General features: G+C 44.4%; 1 protein-coding gene and 1 long non-coding RNA gene across 14 annotated transcripts in view; one reads left to right on the top strand and one right to left on the bottom strand.

Moving 5' to 3' along the window:
• PDE4D (phosphodiesterase 4D) overlaps nucleotides 1-21,653 on the top strand; it is an 846,931-nt gene that overhangs the window by 667,221 nt on the left and 158,057 nt on the right. The window lies entirely within an intron of this gene.
• Nucleotides 733-9,591, bottom strand: LOC130291783 (uncharacterized). The gene is made up of 3 exons (XR_008848032.1): nucleotides 9,405-9,591; nucleotides 7,304-7,453; nucleotides 733-868 (listed from the first exon to the last, which is right to left on the bottom strand). It is a non-coding gene; the product is annotated as an uncharacterized LOC130291783 (long non-coding RNA).

The raw sequence follows: 21,653 nt of genomic DNA, 5'->3' as shown, positions 1-21,653 counted from the left end.
TCATTGGTAAAGACATATTTTCTAATATACAGTGCTTTGTTTTAATTCTGTTAGAATCAGATATACTATACATGTCAATCAGTCGTGTAACTATTTCACCCACTAGCAGTTCTTTGTATAAAGAACTACAACTTTTTTTCATTTTACTTTTATTGGAATATGAATAATTTTGGGCTGGAGTACCGTGGACCCACTAGAGGAAATCATTCTTGGAGCCCACTCTTGCCCGCAACAGTATTGCTAGTGTAAGATCTGTTTTGCAACCTCAACCACCCCTCCCCCCTTCAAAAAATAAATAAATAAAAAAAAAGCAAAATAAAAATATCTCAAAGAGAACATAGCTATAAGACAATGTTCTATGCATCATAATATGATTAAACTGTTTATCAACCAAATCAAGTATACTAAGACCAGAATTACCAATAATACCAGTATACAAGGAGGAAAAAATATTACCATATATATTATCATCATACTGTTACTGTCCAAAGCCTGTATACTAAGACCAGCACTACCAATAATACCAGTATCCAGGGAGGAATATTATCACCATACATATTACATCATACTGTACTGACCAAATGCAGGATGCTAAGCCAACACTACCAATAAATCCAGTAATAACAGAGGAAATATCCCCATACATATTAGACTCTGATGATGTATTGATTACAGTGCTGTAAGTAATTACAGTGCCGTTACATCTAGTGTCTCACATGTGACGTCTTCTCTGATCTGAGTCATTCTCTTTCCTCTTCTGCATCCAGCTTAGACCATCGTGAAGATTTTTTCCAGCCATGACTTGGAAGAGAGGACCCTGCCCTATTGGAAAGACAAGAGGGCTGTAGACAGACTGCGCCTACATCATCTAAAGAGAAAGACACAAAAGAAGTAATACATATGCTCACATTTATTTTCAAGGAGACAGTACTCTCTGTGCTTATATTATTTTGTAGGCAAAGGATGGACCTAATTCCTTAATAAACTGTACCACACTGCAGCCTAAGCGTTGAACTGTTGGTTACCTAAGAACCCCACCGAGACTATAATGTTTAGCTTGATGATGTAATATACATTCGCCTTTATCATAGATTTTCCATTAAACACAAAAGTCCTTATGCATAAGGTCGGTCTGTGGGAAAGGGCATCTGCTCCCCAGGGTGAGGACTAAGGTATAGTTTATGCACAGGGAATAAATGAACTAGACAAGGTATGAAATGAGTAAACAGCAGAAGCCAGGAAATGCAGGGGATGAACAGAAGAACTGCATGTAAAACACAAAACTGATCAGGAACATAGAACACAGTTCACACTGGACTAAGATAACTAACATGAACTTCATGAAAACGGATACAAGGGTTCTGGCTCGGCCGATGTAGGCAGCACCTGAGGAGAGCTCCCGCTTCCCCCGGCACGTACCAGCTCTACACCGACCACCGGACACTCACCGTGGGTCCCGCAGCTCCTCTGTGGAGTGTAGGGCATGGAGTGGTTTCTGCAACGCGGCGGCCTGGCAGTGTCACAGCCACATTGTGCTCCCGACCTCAGCACCAGGCAGCGCAGCTAACATGGCCACCGCCAGCCCAGCGCTGCAAGCTGCAGCAGAGACATATACACTGCCACCACTGATGTCCCTGGCAGAGGTGGCTGCTATGGTGGTCTTCCAGCAAGCTGCCCAGCCTATCCAGCTGTGATCTGAGTTCAGATAAGCCCCCTACAGTACCTTCTCAGGGCCCTGTGCTCCAGGCCTCCCATGGTGCCTCATTCCATATAGATTATCAACTTCTTGCAGATGAAATGGTGCTCCGCCTCACCGCAAATGTGCAACACATCGTCAAGGAACTTTTAAAGGCTACACTACAGAATTTACAAATTGAGGTAAAGGAGCACTCCGGCCGCTTAAATGAGGTGGAGCAGCGGATGTAACACCGGAAGATGATGAAACCGTTACAGAGTGGTGACTTTGCATCACTGAATCTGAACTTGCGAGGATGAGGGAAAAGCTGGAAGATCTAGAAAACAGGTCCCGGTGAAATAATCTACGCATTGTGGGGGTTAAAAAAAAAAGTAGCACCCCCTAACCTGCAATGGTTCTGTGAGTGAGACCTCCCTAAAGCCCTGGGTCTCTCCCATCCATGCAGAGTAGAAAGGGCACACAGAATTGGCACTGCCTCAGCCTCCAAGTTATTCCGGCAACATTGGCAAATCACCCACACCAAGTTATCCTTGGCCTTCTGGACTTTAATGATAAAGTGGAAATACTGCAAGCCTATCGTCGCCTACAGCAACCATTAGTGATTCATGGCATGCGCCTCTTACTCTTTGAGGACTTTTCTGTTGACGTGGCAAAACGTGGCGCCTTTAGCGCCATCTGTACATCACTCTATAAAGCCAACTGCCTGTTCCAGCTCCAGTATCCGGCAACCCCACGGGTGTTTCATGCTGATGGGACTAGATCTGTCTACAAAACACGGACACGGTCACCTCACAGTCGCAGATCTCGTTCACCCAGAGGGAATCACCATTCCAGATTGGCCTTGAGAGATGACACAGGTTCTCCCGCTCCGAGGGATCAACGCAGACGTCACCGCTCCCCAAGACCAGGCCTTGGTCGGCAATCTTCCCCTGACTGAGGAATCCCTCACCTGCTGCACTACACTTCCAAGGGGCGTTAGGATTCTTTCTTGGTCATGATCAGGCCTGGAGGCTAATCTCAGGTTTTATGTCTTCTTCAGTGACTTTTAGTAGCATTATTCTTTGTTTTTTTTTTCTAAATAAGTTTATATGATGCTATTGTTTACTGCCTATAGAATTCTTCCGGGGGGCTCATTTCTCTCCTTTGGGGGTCTATAGCCACTTTATGTAAATGGATGGGGGGGGGGGGTTCTCACCATCCCACTGTTATATATGTCTCTTTTGCCAACCCCCTATCCCTTTTGTTAACTCATTATCAGCCAAAAAAAGGAAGTCCTTCACTCACAGGAAGGGAGTCTGTGTTACTCGACTACCCTACGTTTTTTTTGTAATTCTTATTTGCTTTCTGTGTATGTTGTATATTTCATCAGTTTTTTTTAAGACAAGTTTGCCATGTCGGTCATTCTTTGGAAGCCCTAGTTTAGAAGGCGTCACTATCTGGGTTCTTAGAAATAGGCGGGAGAGTCCTATGTTTAACTCCATGCTTCTGTATCCTTCTTTCCAAACTAGTTTCTGATGCACAGTATATTCCTCCTTTAGGGAGTACCTTCCCCTAAATTTATCCTATGGCTAAGATTATGTCCTGGAACGTCAAGGGCCTTTGCTCTCCTCATAAGAGGAGACTCTTTCTTCGTTACCTTAAACGCTTCCATCTGGATATTGTGCTACTTAAAAAAAAAAAAAAACATTTGTCTGAGGTTGATATTTTTTTTTAGGATGCAGCATCAGGGGGTGGGGCATGTGTATGGCTCCCCATCTAAAGATTAGAAGGCGGGGGTTCCTGCCCTTATACATTAATTGTTTATGTTTAACTTTGTTTCCCACACAGCAGACATGGAGGGCAGGATATCCCATTTACTCTTGGAACATAATGGGGAGCCTATCAGTATTTACAATGTGTATGTGCCTAATGGTGAGGATAGGTAATTCTTCAGTGATCTTACTACTAGTATACAAAATGATGGGGTCTCGGGAAAAATACTGGAGGATGACCTCAATATGGTATTAGACCCATTAGTTGACTGAAAGAGTTCATGCCCCCTACCCATGACAACCTCTGTCCGTGCACAAGACTGTGTTCTTCCCCTGTTTATGGAACAATTAGGTATGCAGGACGTCTGGCACCTCACTCATTCAGACGATAGAGAATTTACCCATTTCTCCAATGCACACAGTTCGTGGTCTCTCATTGACTACTTTCTAGTCAGTTTGGATCTCTGTCAACGAGTACAATCTGTGTACATTGGAGACCTGGCACTCTCGGATCATGCCCGGGTGACCTTACAACTTTACCCATCTTGCCCTCGAGGAACTGACATTCTGTGGTGATTCCCTTTTCTGGTGAAGGATGACACATTTGTGGAGCAGCTGAGGGCTTGGTGGCTAGAATTCACGGTACACAATGCTTCTCATCACTCGAATCCGGTTCTATTCTGGGAGACTGGTAAGGCGGTGCTCAGAGGCTGTTTAATTGCACACATGGCAAGCTTAAAACTCACCTCCCTCACCCAATTTAATGAGGCTAGTACCTGCCTACGAGTTGCTTATGCCCTATTCCTTACCTCCCCTACGGAGACACATAGAGATGAGTGGAAGGCTGTTAGGGCCCAATTTGACCTATGGTTTGATAGAAGAGAACGACTTAAATGGCCGCACTTTAAGGTCGATCTCTTCTGTCACAGGAATGAAGCTGGTCGCCTGATGGCTCGTCTGGCGAAAGGTAAATGCCCCCCATCCCATATTATGGCTATGAAGGATGCCTCTGGCGTACTTCGGACCGACTCCTACTTGATAAATACTTGATAAATAAAATTCTAAAAAACTTTTATACTAATATATATATAAGGAGTTTCCCTCTGATTTATCTCCTGCCTTCGGCAATCTCCGGCTCTGCCATAGAGATGTATTGAGGGGGCGTGTCGGCGGAGAGCCGGGGCCCCGTACAGAGAGATCGCAGGGGGCCCCAGCGGTCGGACCCCCCGCGATCTCAAACTTATCCCCTATCCTTAGGAAGGTGTTTATTCTTTCACAATGTACAGCATCAGAAATAATTGATATTTAAACACCATTTAGCTCTTCTTAATGGTACTGTTTGAGTTCCTTGGGTGGAACACTGGGGGCCATGCGGCTTCCCACATAGAATTGGATTAGGTGGTCTAATTACTAATAGAGTTCGGCCTTCCTCATGTAGTTTGTAATCATCTCAGATTTTCCTCTTACCATGCATGCCTGTATTTGTTTTCCAGCTTACATACTGAATGCAAGGTGTCTGACGTATACTCGCTCAGAGATCGTGTGCTGGGTCTCTAGGCTCCCCCTACCTGGTCCTTTCCTTCTACTCCACTGTTTAATTGTATTGCCCGACTGCACTGTAATACTAATGATATGGCTCTGTCCTATAGATTGTTTTGCTGTTTTCGCCTATTTGCTGGCAATTGTTTGTTTTTGTTTTATTGTTTTGCCTAATTATAAAATTGAAATAAAATATGTTTAAAAAATAATAATAATAAAAAAACGGATACAAGAAAACCAAACTCTAAAAAATAAGGGAACACTGGTCAGGATACTAGACAGGATATTTTTCAAGATATAAGACAGAATAAATTCAAAACCAAACTCCACAATGTGGAGGAACAGGATTTTCACAGTGTGAACACAAACTAAGCAAAGCAGAACAGACAGAAGTCCTAAAAAAAACAAGCCGACTAAAATCTATATCAAACAGGCATAACCATGGTTAAAACTCAGATAAATACTAAGACAGAAAAAAGCAAGGTGCATCATAAAACAGACATCATAGTAGCATTATTGCACAAATGCCCAAATAACCAGCACAGGAGAGTGCAGGAGAGCTTGGGTACAAATATTCCCACCCGAGTTCTCATTGGTTCAGAGTGTTAACTATTCCCTATCCAGGAGAAATAACACAGAAAACTGATAATGCATGAAAACAAAGTCTGAATAAGGCTTAAAACGGAAATAATGCAAAAATGCAAAAACACAAAAAGGAACCTTACACATATAATACAAGAATACAGTAAACATAGCGAAGTGCATTAACACAGTAAACAATATAACAGTTGGCCCCATCACAGGAGCAGCAGGCATGCCCAAGGAGATCCACAGCCCACAGGACAGCCTTTTGTGCTGGGACACCACACTTTGGCTGCCCCTTCCAAGGAACCAAAACCCTACCAATCAAATTTTTTTACATGTCACTATGAAAAAATGATAGGTAACCAATCAATGGGATAGCTTTTGATCATGAAAATACCCCTTTAACCAGGGTCAGACTGAACTACTAGGCCATGGCACATACATTTTCCCCTTATACTGAAGGGCCTTAGAGGTCGATCAGAAGGTACCTGCCTTTAGAACCAACCACTTGAGTTTTTTTCCTATGGAATTATTAACATATAATCTATTGAATGTTACTGATAATATAGCCAGTGTTTACAATGATAACAAAGCAATTGGAAGTGGATGTCTACATGTTTAATATAGATGGTGTGTGACCATCAGAATCATTTCCACTGGAGGGCCCAAGGATCACGGTTCCAACAATGCCCGAAGATGAGAAAGATGAATGATCCAGTTATGCCCCAGACATTCTATATTGTGAAATTGGAAGATGTCGCTGGAGTAGACAGATTCCTGAGTGACACATAAACAGTGGGGCACATTTATCAGACTGTAGCCAGGACTGGTTTCACCACTTTGTAAAAACTGTCATTAGTGTGAGTGATGTCTGTGAGATATTCTCTGAAGTGTCTCCCAACAGATAATAAATGTCTTTATTCTTACGACTGTTGTAACATAGGCACAAGCTCGGTGCCAGCTCTGACAGCCCTATGTGTGCTGCACTTTTATAAAAAGAAGTCTTCACACACTGGTACATGTATCACATAGCTGTGCCTTACAATACACAACCTTATCACGCCCTTTTCGAAAGGCAAAATTAAATAGTGAATATGGGAAGATTCACAACTCGTACCACTTCTTCAATGGAAAAGTAATAAAAAATACAGATTTTGCTGTGGTGATTTGTGTCTATAAATCACTTAAAGGAGAACTTTCAGCTTGCTCCCCCGGCACTAACCAGTGGTACTGGCTACGGGGGACGCTGATCAGTTTGATGCCTACTGTGCCTGGATCTGACCACCATTCGTCCGAAATCTTCGTTTTTCCCTATATGCTAATTAAGTGCTAACTGGCACAGGCGGGGTAACTGGCACTTTGACGTCAGCGGCCGCAGTGCCATCAATATTCCTCCCCTCCCTCCGCCTCTCCCTCTTCATTACAGAGCAGGGAGAAGAGGGAGAGGCGGAGGGGGGAAGGAATATTGATGAGCTGGGTCGTGCTGCGGCCGGCGGCGGTGACATCAAAGTGCCAGTTAACACTGCCTGTGCCAGTTAGCACTTAATTAGCATATGGGGAAAAACGAAGATTTCGACCGAGCGGATCCAGGCACAGTAGGTATCAAACTTATCAGCATCCCCCGCACTCAGTCAGTACGGCTGGTTAGTGCGGGGGAGCAAGCTGACAGTTTTCATTTACTATGGTATATAAATAAAAAAATCTGCACTAACATTTTATAAGTTTGACATACCTGGCGGACTCCAGATTAGTCATTATATGGTATTTTTCAGCAGATTCAACTCCTGCTATAATTTTCAGTTCTCCTAGAGCTGGTGGGCAGAGCTCCCTCCTCCCGCCATAGACTTGTATTTCTTGTCTTGAAGACACAGGCAAAGCTGAGCTGATATTTGGAAAATAATAATAATCATAATAATTAAATGGGGGGGGGGGGTCTTTAACAGGAGAGATAAAAACTTGTCTAAGAAGATATATTTCAAAGTTTCTCATATTTGCTATTGGTACTGTTGATCAATGCAACGTTTGTTCATGTGAACCATTACCTTTTTTTTTTTGTTTGTTTTTTGTTAAAGCATTCTGATCTAAAAGCATTAGCGCCCCTTTATGCTCAGTGGACATTGTATTATGCCAACATGTGGGGCCTGTGAAGAGAGGTGAAAAAACACATACAGTAAGAAAGAATCCTTGTATCATAAACTGCCCACCTGCACTAAGCATAATAGAGTGTATCAAGTATACAATAAAGAGAACCTATCACCATAAAATGCTGTGCAGTCTACCGCATCATATTATAGAGCAAGAGAAGCTGAGCAGATGATATATACAATACAGTACAATCTGCAGGTATTATTTTATAGAGCAGGAGGAGCTGAGCAGATGATATATACAATACAGTACAATCTGCAGACATCATGTTATAGAGCAGGAGGAGCTGAACAGATGATATATACAATACAGGAGGAGCTAGAGCTCTTCCTGCTCTATAACATGATACCTGCAGATTGTAGTGTATTGTATATATCATCTGCTCAGCTCTTCCTGCTCTATAACATGATGTCTGCAGATTGTACTGTATTGTGTATATAATCTGCTCAGCTCTTCCTGCTCTATAACATGATACCTGCAGATTGTACTATATTGTGTATATCATCTGCTCAGCTCTTCCTGCTCTATAACATGATACCTACAGATTGTAGTGTATTGTATATATCATCTGCTCAGCTCCTCCTGCTCTATAACATGATACCTGCAGATTGTACTGTATTGTATAGATCATCTGCTCAGCTCTTCCTGCTCTATAACATGATGTCTGCAGATTGTACTGTATTGTATAGATCATCTGCTCAGCTCTTCCTGCTCTATAACATGATGTCTGCAGATTATACTGTATTGTATATATCATCTGCTCAGCTCCTCCTGCTCTATAATATGATACCGGCCGATTGTACTGTATTGCATATATCATCTGCTCTGCTCCTCCTGTTCTATAACATGATACCTGCAGATTGTACTGTATTGTATACAGCATCTGCTCAGCTCCTTCTGCTCTATAATATGATACCTGCAGATTGTACCGTATTGTATATATCATCTGCTCAGCTCCTCCTGCTCTATAACATAATACCTGCAGATTGTACTGTATTGTATATATCATCTGCTCAGCTCCTCCTGCTCTATAACATAATACCTGCAGATTGTACTGTGTTGTATATATCATCTGCTCAGCTCCTTTTGCTCTATAACATGATACGTGCAGATTGTACTGTATTGTATATATCATCTGCTCAGCTCCTCCTGCTCTATAACATGATACCTATAGATTGCACTGTATTGTATATATCATCTTCTCAGCTCCTCCTGCTCTATAATATGATGTCTGCAGAGTGTACTGTATTGTATATATCATCTGCTCAGCTCCTCTTTCTCTATACCATAATGAGAGTAGATTGGACATCATTTTCTAATTCCCTTTAGAAGAACACTTGAGAAATAACTAATACACTACAGTGGTTTCCAAACGGTGGCCCTCCAGTGTCACCAGAAGCAAAAATTCAACTCCTAACATGCCCGGACAGCCAACGGCTGGGAGTTGTGGTTTTGCAACATCTGGAGGATAACAGTATGGAGAGCACTGCACTACGGCTGCATGGGCGTGCTATAAGTTGTAGTTTTGCAATATCTGGAGGTCCTATGTTATATCTAGAGCAGACAGGCATACCACAACACAGTTATTCTCTCTTTCATGTTCTTTTTACACCTCTCCTCCCAGGCTATGGAAATAGGCATGCAATGTCCCTTTAAAGTCCATCAACCCATACTGTAGATACACATACCTTGATGTCTTAAGGGGTGCAATTTAAGGATTCCCTCAATGCAGGACACACAGGAACAGGGCTTCAGTATCTCCAGCCCTTAAGACTTTGCGGTTTCTTCCTACCAGACCCACAGACTGTTTCCAAGTAATTAAAGAAGTTCTGTTTATTTAGTATAGTATTTATAAACAATGGAATTCTATAAATCGATACATTAAACATATTACAAATAAGCTAATTTGTTTTGGTTTTTCTTTGCTCAGAATTCCAGGCAAAACAAATAAAGTAATTACCGGTAAATAAAAAAATAAAATAAAAAGGTAAAAAAATTAATTACATTTTTGCAAAGTTTCAATAGAGATTCCATAGATCCCAATGTTTCCTATGATCATCATATAGAATAGGTGAAAACCAGAGGTGATTTCATGTAACATGTTTTGCACAGAAGAAACTGCAGCGAATCTAATGAGAATCCAGGGCTGTGTCCTTATATTGGACCTACAAGGGGGGCATGGTAAAAGCAGTAAGGGGTCTACACATATGTTGTGATATATACGGTGCTGCCCAGCAGTATATAAAGCAGGGATATGAAGGGTATTGCAGCTTTTTAGACTGCAGCTTTGCTGATTGATTCCTGAGCTCCGGCTCCAGTCCGCAGCTTAGTGTGAGCTCTGCTCCTGTGAACAAGAGTAGCCTCTGAGGGCTGGTTTCTGATGTCGCACTAAGCATGATAAGAATGCCATTGACGTCAGCAGAGTCATCATTTGTGAGAATGGCACTCCTGCTCTTAAAACCACACCAAGCAATTGCATTGCTTTGGAAAATGAAAAAAAAAAAAATAAGCTTGCTGTGGGAAGGGGAAATGAGAACACCGGCTGCAGCTGAACTCTTGGTTTTTTTCTATTCCCTTGTATGCGTGTCCCTATACATTGAATTTCACTGTTAGGGGAGAGGTATAGGGTACAAAGAGCGGCTAAGAAAACAACAGCCCTTTGTATGACAATCCTATGTGATACTGTAGCCAAAATCACGCACAAGAAGAAAACAACATAGACAGTCAGTAGACAAATCCATCAACCAATGATCTGTGGTGAAAAACAAAAAGGCGTAAATCTGCTCCGTCTATCAGGTAGCCGTGATATTATTCGCTGTCTTTAGTCATTATGGCTACTGACGTAGCATTAACCCCATATAGGGCATAAAGAATATGTGGTTGTACTGATATTTCTACAGTCAAAGGCCTTAGGCTGGGACTAAATGGCCATGTCTGGTCGCCATGTAGCTCCAGTCGTACTCATAAATGCTTGTTGTCTTCTGGATGTGACACCACATTTCCTTTTGATGTGAAGAAAATATGTCACTCCCTCGCAGTTGGTGCTCAAGTTGGAATCCCAATCCTTTAATACTTGTTCAAGAAAAACTTGACACTCCAATATATGATGCAAAGAGTTTTATTTAAACAGTCCTTAAATAAATTAACGTTTCGGCCCTAACAGGACCTTAATCAGAATCGGCCAAGAGCCGTGTGATTAGGTAGATTGTAGCCTGGCTACAAGCCACCAGTGGTGCCACCGCTTGTGGCTTGTAGCCACGCTACAACCTACCTAATAACACGGCTCTTGGCCGATTCTTCTACTCTCCGCACCACTCCTGTAATATTCTGATGAAGGTCCTGGTAGGGCCGAAACATTAAAGGGGTTATCCAGGAAAAAAAACGTTTATATATATATATATATATATATATATATATATATATATATATATATATAGATCAACTGGCTCCAGAAAGTTAAACAGATTTGTAAATTACTTCTATTAAAAAAAATCTTAATCCTTTCAGTACTTATGAGCTTCTGAAGATAAGGTTGTTCCTTTCTGTCTAAATGCTCTCTGATGACGTGTCTCAGGAACCGCCCAGTTTAGAAGAAAATCCCAATAGCAAACCTCTTCTAAACTGGGTGGTTCCCGAGATACGTGTCATCAGAGAGCACTTAGACAGAAAAGAACAACCTTAACTTCAGAAGCTCATAAGTACTGGAAGGATTAAGATTTTTTTATAGAAGTAATTTACAAATCTGTTTAACTTTCTGGAGCCAGTTGATAAATAAATTAAAGGGGTATTCCAGGAAAAAAACTTTTTTTTATATAAGGACTGTATAAATAAAACTCTTTGCATCATATATTGGAGTGCCAAGTTTTCTTGAACCACAATTCCTTTTGGTACAGTAGACTCCTATTTAATAAGGCTGGGTTCACATGTTGTATTTTGGTTAGAATTTTGTAGCCAAAACCATGAGCATGTCCAAAACACAGAAAAGGTTGAAAATCTTTCCATTATGTTTTTTTTTTTTTTTTTTCCACTGCCCAAAATACCGTGGGCCCATGCACACTACAGAATTTCTGCCTAGATTCTGGGGGAAGGTTAGGAGGCATCTTCATGGCATTCTACTGCACTACTGAATTTCGGCAGCAAAACTTTTGCATGGTTGTAGTGCCGTTTCATTACAGATTTAGATCCTTATGAAAAGATAAATCAAATAGTTACCAGGCATCATTGTCTAATATCAGGTGCTGTTACTGTGTGGTGCACAATATTTAATAAAATCACACTGGTATTTCCATTTTTTTTAATCAAAGGAACATAGACAAACTATTGGTCACAATCTAATGTAACATGTTCTGCTGTCCAGTTGTACCATGTCTGCCTATTTACTGAATAAAAATGCATAGTAAGCTCAAAGAGTGATTGTTGGCTGTATATTCCATTGTTCTGTATTAGGTTTGTACTACACAGCGACTTTGATTATGACAAATGGCTAAAGATCACTGTGTCGCTCTCCTTGAATCCTGCTACATTATGAGGGAATGGGGTCACATCACAAGACACAAGTGGCCAGAACTATGCCATGTAGCTATATATACATAACGTTGGTGGTGATGTGGTGAGGTCGTGATGAGGGCAGATGTTATTACCCGATGGCATTAATCCCTTGTATTCGTGACGCCAGGGCGTGGTTTTATCTCTTCACCACCCGAAGGTATGGCGGCTGGATCCTGGGCTAGGCACGGGGCAAATAATGACTCCGGCGCAAAGTTACGGAACAATGGCAGCTTTACTGAGTTAGACAGATGAAATAGTCTTTACAGCTCAGTTAGGCCCAAGAAGGTGACCAGTGACTTCAGAGACTTTAGGGCTCGCTGGGACTTGTAGTCATGGGGGTGGGGGTATTTGCAAATGGCAGAGCATTGCACCCTTCTGTCTTCTACAGACTCTAGGGCGCAATGCTCTGCAGTCTGCACATGTGTATAGCTGTATGTGTGTAGTGTACATTCCTATACAGGTGGGAGTAAGTGCAGAGCATTGCGCGCTAGTCTGTACTACAGACAATTGTGCAATCCTCTGCACATACCCCCACCTGTATAGGAATGTACACACACTGCTATACACATGGGGGTATGTGCAGACTGCAGAGCATTGCACCCAAGGGTCTTCTACAGACACTAGGATGCAATGCTCTGCAGTCTGCTCATACTCTATGGGAGCTATAACAAAAAGTAAAAAGTGTAACAAAAAAAAAAAAAAAAACCTTCCCATTAACCCCTTCCCTAATAAAAGCTTGAATCCCCCCTTTCCCATGTTTTAACTAAAATAATGTAAAAAAAAAAAAATGTATATGGTATGTTGATTAAATTGCACAATTGATGACGTACACATAAAAAAAATACTAAAGTCTAAAATTGCACATTTTTCGTCACTTCATATGCCATAAAAAAAAAATCATAGAAAGCGATCAAAAAGTCCTATCAAAACAAAAATGGTACCAATAAAAACTACAGACCACGGCGCAGAAAATTAGCCCTCATACATTCCCGCATACGGAAAAATAAAAAAAGTTATAGGGGTCAGAAGAGTACCATTTTAAGCATACTAATTTTGGTGCATGTAGTTATAATTATATATATTTTTTTTAAGTAGTAAAAGAAAAAAAAAAACCTATATAAATAAAATAAAACCTATATAAAATGTACTACACACCCTGTTATACATGGGGGAGTATGTGCAGAGCATTGCACCTTAGTGTCTGTAAATTCCAGTGGAGCGGGCAGGATTGGAAAAACATTTTAGCGGGTGGTGGTGTGATTGGACACAAATGTTGCGGGAGGGGAGCAAACACCCTGTGCGAGCAGGCGGGATTGGTCAAGAAATCATCGGGAGGGGGGGGGGGGGTAGTGGGATTAAAAAAACAGTCCCACGCAGGGCTCTAGTGTGAAGTACTATAGTTCTCTAGGAAGTACAACATTTTATAGACGTGAACAAGGAATAAGGGCATGTTCACACCATATTTGGCTAAAATGTTAAATATATATTTATGGGGCTTTAATTATATATCTGTCTCTATTTGACAAGTTTCCCTTCCCACTGGAACAGGACTACCAAGCAGAGACTTTCTCATTTTTTTTGTCCTCTACAATGCATAGGTCCTTTCACATGGGCATATTATGGCTGCTTTTATGACTGCAAGTTCCTGCCTGACTTAGGCCTAATGACTCGATCAGACCTCGAATCAGGCCAGAACTTGAGGCCGAAACGTGAATGCAAAATACAGCTATATGCCCATGTGTGGGTATCCCTAGTATGCGGCAGGATAGATAGCTGTCACGATGCCGGCTGGCAGGTAGTGGATCCTCTGTGCCAGAGAGGGATTGGCGTGGACCGTGCTAGTGGATCGGTTCTAAGTCACTACTGGTTTTCACCAGAGCCCGCCGCAAAGCGGGATGGTCTTGCTGCGGCGGTAGTGACCAGGTCGTATCCACTAGCAACGGCTCACCTCTCTGGCTGCTGAAGATAGGCGCGGTACAAGGGAGTAGACAGAAGCAAGGTCGGACGTAGCAGAAGGTCGGGGCAGGCAGCAAGGATCGTAGTCAGGGGCAACGGCAGGAGGTCTGGAACACAGGCTAGGAACACACAAGGAAACGCTTTCACTGGCACGATGGCAACAAGATCCGGCAAGGGAGTGCAGGGGAAGTGAGGTGATATAGGGAAGTGCACAGGTGAACACACTAATTGGAATCACTGCGCCAATCAGCGGCGCAGTGGCCCTTTAAATCGCAAAGACCCGGCGCGCGCGCGCCCTAGGGAGCGGGGCCGCGCGCGCCGGGACAGGACCGAGGGAGAGCGAGTCAGGTACGGGAGCCGGGGTGCGCATCGCGAGCGGGCGCTACCCGCATCGCGAATCGCATCCCGGCTGGAAGCGGAATCGCAGCGCCCCGGGTCAGTGGATCTGACCGGAGCGCTGCAGTGGGGAGAGTGTAGCGAGCGCTCCGGGGAGGAGCGGGGACCCGGAGCGCTCGGCGTAACAGTACCCCCCCCCCTTGGGTCTCCCCCTCTTCTTAGAGCCTGAGAACCTGAGGAGCAGACTTTTGTCTAGGATGTTGTCCTCAGGTTCCCAGGATCTCTCTTCTGGACCACAACCCTCCCAATCCACTAAAAAAAAGGTTTTCCCTCTGACCTTTTTAGAAGCTAGGATCTCTTTGACGGAGAAGATGTCCGAGGAGCCGGAAACAGGAGTGGGAGGAACAGATTTGGGAGAGAAACGGTTGATGATGAGTGGTTTAAGAAGAGAAACGTGAAAGGCATTAGGGATACGAAGAGAAGGAGGAAGAAGAAGTTTGTAAGAGACAGGATTAATCTGACACAAAATTTTGAAAGGACCAAGATAGCGTGGTCCCAACTTGTAGCTAGGGACACGGAAGCGGACATATTTAGCGGAGAGCCATACCTTGTCTCCAGGGGAAAAAATGGGAGGAGCTCTTCTTTTCTTATCCGCGAACTTCTTCATGCGTGATGAAGCCTGTAAGAGAGAATTTTGGGTCTCTCTCCATATGATGGAAAGGTCACGAGAAATTTCATCCACAGCGGGCAGACCAGAGGGCAAGGGGGTAGGGAGGGGGGGAAGAGGGTGACGGCCGTACACCACGAAAAATGGGGATTTGGAGGAAGATTCAGAGACTCTGAAGTTATACGAGAATTCGGCCCATGGAAGGAGATCTGCCCAGTCATCCTGGCGGGAGGAAACAAAATGTCGTAAATAATCACCCAAGACCTGGTTAATTCTTTCTACTTGTCCATTGGATTGGGGATGATATGCAGAAGAAAAATTTAATTTAATCTTGAGTTGTTTACAGAGAGCCCTCCAGAATTTAGACACGAATTGGACGCCTCTATCCGAGACGATCTGCGTAGGCAACCCGTGAAGACGAAAAATGTGTACAAAAAATTGTTTAGCCAACTGAGGCGCTGAAGGAAGACCAGGAAGAGGGATGAAATGTGCCATTTTGGAGAATCGATCAACGACCACCCAAATAACAGTGTTGCCACGGGAAGGGGGTAAATCAGTAATAAAATCCATACCAATCAGAGACCAAGGCTGTTCGGGGACAGGCAGGGGATGAAGAAAACCAGCGGGCTTCTGGCGAGGAGTCTTATCCCGGGCACAGATAGTGCAGGCTCGCACAAAGTCCACAACATCCGTCTCCAGAGTCGGCCACCAATAGAAGCGGGAGATGAGTTGCACAGATTTCTTGATGCCCACATGACCTGCGAGATGGGAGGAGTGACCCCATTTGAGGATTCCGAGGCGTTGGCGTGGAGAAACAAAGGTCTTTCCTGGAGGAGTTTGCCTGATGGAGGCTGGAGAAGTGGAGATCAGGCAGTCAGGTGGAATGATGTGTTGCGGAGAGAGTTCAACTTCTGAGGCATCCGAGGAACGAGAGAGAGCATCGGCCCTAATGTTCTTATCGGCAGGCTGAAAGTGAATTTCAAAATTAAATCGGGCAAAGAACAGAGACCACCGGGCCTGGCGAGGATTCAGCCGTTGGGCAGACTGGAGGTAGGAGAGGTTCTTGTGATCGGTGTAAATAATAACTGGAAATCTTGATCCCTCCAGCAGATGCCTCCATTCCTCAAGTGCTAATTTGATGGCTAGAAGCTCTCGATCCCCGATGGAGTAGTTCCTCTCCGCCGGAGAGAAGGTCCTAGAAAAAAAACCACAAGTGACAGCATGCCCGGAAGAATTTTTTTGTAGAAGAACAGCTCCAGCTCCCACTGAGGAGGCATCAACCTCCAATAGGAAGGGTTTGGAAGGGTCAGGTCTGGAGAGCACGGGAGCCGAAGAAAAGGCAGACTTGAGTCGTTTAAAGGCGTCTTCCGCTTGAGGAGGCCAAGACTTGGGATCGGCATTTTTTTTGGTTAAAGCCACGATAGGAGCCACAACGGTAGAAAAATGTGGAATAAATTGCCTGTAATAATTGGCGAACCCCAAAAAGCGTTGGATAGCACGGAGTCCGGAGGGGCGTGGCCAATCTAAGACGGCAGAGAGTTTGTCTGGATCCATTTGTAGTCCCTGGCCAGAGACCAAGTATCCTAGAAAAGGAAGAGATTGGCATTCAAACAGACATTTCTCAATTTTGGCATAGAGTTGATTGTCACGAAGTCTCTGAAGAACCATACGGACATGCTGGCGGTGTTCTTCTAGATTGGCAGAAAAAATTAGGATATCGTCCAGATATACAACAACACAGGAGTATAAAAGATCACGAAAAATTTCATTAACAAAGTCTTGGAAGACAGCAGGGGCGTTGCACAGGCCAAAGGGCATGACCAGATACTCAAAGTGTCCATCTCTGGTGTTAAATGCCGTTTTCCACTCATCCCCCTCTCTGATGCGGATGAGGTTATAAGCACCTCTTAAGTCCAGTTTAGTAAAGATGTGGGCACCTTGAAGGCGATCAAAGAGTTCAGAGATGAGGGGTAGGGGGTAGCGGTTCTTAACCGTGATTTTATTAAGACCGCGGTAGTCAATGCAAGGACGTAGGGAGCCATCTTTTTTGGACACAAAGAAAAATCCGGCTCCGGCAGGAGAGGAGGATTTACGGATAAAGCCCTTTTTTAAATTTTCCTGGACGTATTCAGACATGGCAAGAGTCTCTGGGGCAGAGAGAGGATAAATTCTGCCCCGGGGTGGAGTAGTGCCCGGGAGGAGGTCGATAGGACAATCATAAGGCCTGTGAGGAGGTAGAGTCTCAGCTTGTTTTTTGCAGAAAACATCCGCGAAGTCCATATAGGCCTTAGGGAGACCGGTTACTGGAGGAACCACAGAGTCACGGCAAGGGTTACTGGGAACCGGTTTTAGACAGTCCTTGGAACAAGAGGGCCCCCAACTCTTGATCTCCCCAGTGGACCAATCCAGGGTTGGGGAATGAAGTTGAAGCCAGGGAAGTCCAAGAAGAATTTCCGAAGTGCAATTGGGGAGGACCAAAAGTTCAATCCTCTCGTGATGAGATCCGATGCTCATTAGAAGGGGCTCCGTGCGGAAACGTATGGTACAGTCCAATCTTTCATTGTTTACACAATTGATGTAAAGGGGTCTGGCGAGACTGGTCACTGGGATGTTGAACCTGTTGACGAGAGAGGCCAAAATAAAATTTCCTGCAGATCCAGAGTCCAAGAAGGCCACAGTAGAGAAGGAGAAGGCAGAGGCAGACATCCGCACAGGCACAGTAAGACGTGGAGAAGCAGAGTAGACATCAAGGACTGTTTCACCTTTGTGCGGAGTCAGCGTACGTCTTTCCAGGCGGGGAGGACGGATAGGACAATCCCTCAGGAAGTGTTCGGTACTAGCACAGTACAGGCAGAGGTTCTCCATGCGGCGTCGTGTCCTCTCTTGAGGTGTCAGGCGAGACCGGTCGACCTGCATAGCCTCCACGGCGGGAGGCACAGGAACGGATTGCAGGGGACCAGAGGAGAGAGGAGCCGAGGAGAAGAAACGCCTCGTGCGAACAGAGTCCATATCTTGGCGAAGCTCCTGACGCCTTTCGGAAAAACGCATGTCAATGCGAGTGGCTAGGTGAATGAGTTCATGTAGATTAGCAGGAATTTCTCGTGCGGCCAGAACATCTTTAATGTTGCTGGATAGGCCTTTTTTAAAGGTCGCGCAGAGGGCCTCATTATTCCAGGATAATTCTGAAGCAAGAGTACGGAATTGTACGGCATACTCGCCAACGGAAGAATTACCCTGGACCAGGTTCAACAGGGCAGTCTCAGCAGAAGAGGCTCGGGCAGGTTCCTCAAAGACACTTCGGATTTCCGAGAAGAAGGAGTGTACAGAGGCAGTGACGGGGTCATTGCGGTCCCAGAGCGGTGTGGCCCAAGACAGGGCTTTTCCAGACAGAAGGCTGACTACGAAAGCCACCTTAGACCTTTCAGTGGGAAACTGGTCCGACATCATCTCCAGATGCAGGGAACATTGGGAAAGAAAGCCACGGCAAAACTTAGAGTCCCCATCAAATTTATCCGGCAAGGATAGGCGTAGACCAGGAGCGGCCACTCGCTGCGGAGGAGGTGCAGGAGCTGGCGGAGGAGATGACTGCTGAAGCTGTGGTAGTAACTGCTGTAGCATAACGGTCAGTTGAGACAGCTGTTGGCCTTGTTGCGCTATCTGTTGTGACTGCTGGGCGACCACCGTGGTGAGGTCAGCGACAACTGGCAGAGGAACTTCAGCGGGATCCATGGCCGGATCTACTGTCACGATGCCGGCTGGCAGGTAGTGGATCCTCTGTGCCAGAGAGGGATTGGCGTGGACCGTGCTAGTGGATCGGTTCTAAGTCACTACTGGTTTTCACCAGAGCCCGCCGCAAAGCGGGATGGTCTTGCTGCGGCGGTAGTGACCAGGTCGTATCCACTAGCAACGGCTCACCTCTCTGGCTGCTGAAGATAGGCGCGGTACAAGGGAGTAGACAGAAGCAAGGTCGGACGTAGCAGAAGGTCGGGGCAGGCAGCAAGGATCGTAGTCAGGGGCAACGGCAGGAGGTCTGGAACACAGGCTAGGAACACACAAGGAAACGCTTTCACTGGCACGATGGCAACAAGATCCGGCAAGGGAGTGCAGGGGAAGTGAGGTGATATAGGGAAGTGCACAGGTGAACACACTAATTGGAATCACTGCGCCAATCAGCGGCGCAGTGGCCCTTTAAATCGCAAAGACCCGGCGCGCGCGCGCCCTAGGGAGCGGGGCCGCGCGCGCCGGGACAGGACCGAGGGAGAGCGAGTCAGGTACGGGAGCCGGGGTGCGCATCGCGAGCGGGCGCTACCCGCATCGCGAATCGCATCCCGGCTGGAAGCGGAATCGCAGCGCCCCGGGTCAGTGGATCTGACCGGAGCGCTGCAGTGGGGAGAGTGTAGCGAGCGCTCCGGGGAGGAGCGGGGAACAATAGCCTTGCACCATCTTGCTTGACATCCATATTTTTTTGGGGCTGTAAGATTAGGATGTGGTGTGAACCTAGCCCAGTGATTTGTTGTATAGGGGTCTAGTTCTCAACAAATTCTATCACACTTGGTAAACTCACACAAGCGTATTATGGGCATATTACATGATCTATGGTGCAGACAGTACAGACTATTAAACACGTGGTTGGGCTGGGAAACTTGGCTGCAACACTGGTGCAAACATGCATCCATAATACATTTGCCTATAGGGCTCGTGCGTTTAGCTATATTACAGATCTGTGCAGTATAAATTCTTAAGAAGGGGCTGTAGAGGATTAGAAAAACGTGGCTGCTTTCTTCCAGAAACAGTGGTTATTGGATCAAAAAAATTCTCCAGACTTGCCAATTCTCCTTTTAGAAAGGTATATTTATTGGTTAAAATTTCATATGTACAGTGTTATGCATCAATCAATGCGTTTCAAGCTCGGACTGAGTTCTTTCTCAAGACGTGCAGATGCACTTCTTGAGAAAGAGCTCAGTCCGAGATTTTAACGCGTTGATTGATGCATAACACTGTTTGTATTGAATTTTAACCAATAAATATACCATTATAAAAGGGGAAGCGCCAAGTCTGGAGAATTTATTTGATCCAATAACCACTGTCTACTTGCAGAAATCCAGAGGAAATCTGGCACTCCAGGGCTGCTGACCTTCTCCTACTATACACATTGCTTTAGATGTTATGCTCTGAGCATAACCCACATCGGTGAGCATAATTGATGTTCACCTATCTTTTTAATTCATCACCATGGTTAATGCTCTAGGATTGCGCTCCTGTTTTGTTTTAATGTTTATAGTTCTTCCAGAAACAGGACAAGATAAAGAGGCTTCCACTTCCACTCACCATGCCATTCTTCCTGCCAGGTAGCTTGATGTTCACCCTGAATACAGGGCTTCACTCCACATTCAGGCTGCCAGTCAAGCTGATGTGGATGGGAGGAGGACATTATGAGTGTGACTGGATACCAGTCACAGTTATGTTATTTCTTAGCTCTATGCAGTATTGTAAAAAGCACCAGAACACTGTTCTTCTCACCCAATGTCCTTCCATTAACCAAATAACAACCCTTACTAGCAAAGGTCAAGAGGAAGAGTAGTTTGGAATTTGGAAGGACTCGTGTAGGCATGCCAGACCTTGACATCACATACATGTTGGACAGTCTGCCTTCCTCATGGAACACTAACCTAATTTGCCAGTTACGTAGAATCAGCTAAGGCCACTGGAGGAGATATTTTTGCTTTTTGAAGTTCACTCAGCTTTTAAGTTGTGGCCGAGAGATCGTATCCCCTTACCCATGTGGATGGAAACACAGGACAAGTAACCATTGCAACACTTCACTCAAGTATTCAGGGCTGTGACGTGGCCATTTTTTTCTTCTCCAGCCACGTTACCATAGATACGATGTAATAGAGAACTCGGTCAGTTCCATGGAATGCTGAACCCTTGTCGAGCAGCGGTGACAGTAGCAATAACATGCATTCATCCTGACAGTTTAAATCCACATCACAGCATAATAGTCACAGCTAATAGGAAACTGGAGCTTCGCAAAAGTGTCATCTGTTTAAATACTGCGCGGAGTCTTGGCATTGCTGGCGCGTCTGATTATCTGAGGATTTTTTATTTTCATATGCAAGATTGCTTCTAAAAGCGTTTCGATGAATGAAGAATGTCTTCTATTTTCACACATTATTCTATTACATTCCAGTCTAAAGATCACTAGTAAAGATTGTTAATTCTTAAAAAGCAATGCTCATTCTTTTCTTGGAAACTATGGCTGAGATATATATATATATATATATATATATATATATATACATCTATATATATAATATACATACTGTAATTTCCTAAGTATCTCAAATAGCTTAATATGGAATTTTGCAAATCATAGTTGCCAAAAATCCTAATTTTAGCAGAAATGTCCCATGGACTGAAACGTAAAATA

This window comes from Hyla sarda, chromosome 1 (assembly GCF_029499605.1).
Source record: "Hyla sarda isolate aHylSar1 chromosome 1, aHylSar1.hap1, whole genome shotgun sequence".
Classification (NCBI taxonomy): Eukaryota; Metazoa; Chordata; class Amphibia; order Anura; family Hylidae; genus Hyla; species Hyla sarda.
Note: the sequence above shows the minus strand (reverse complement) of the source record. Positions and strands in the feature narration are given on the sequence as shown.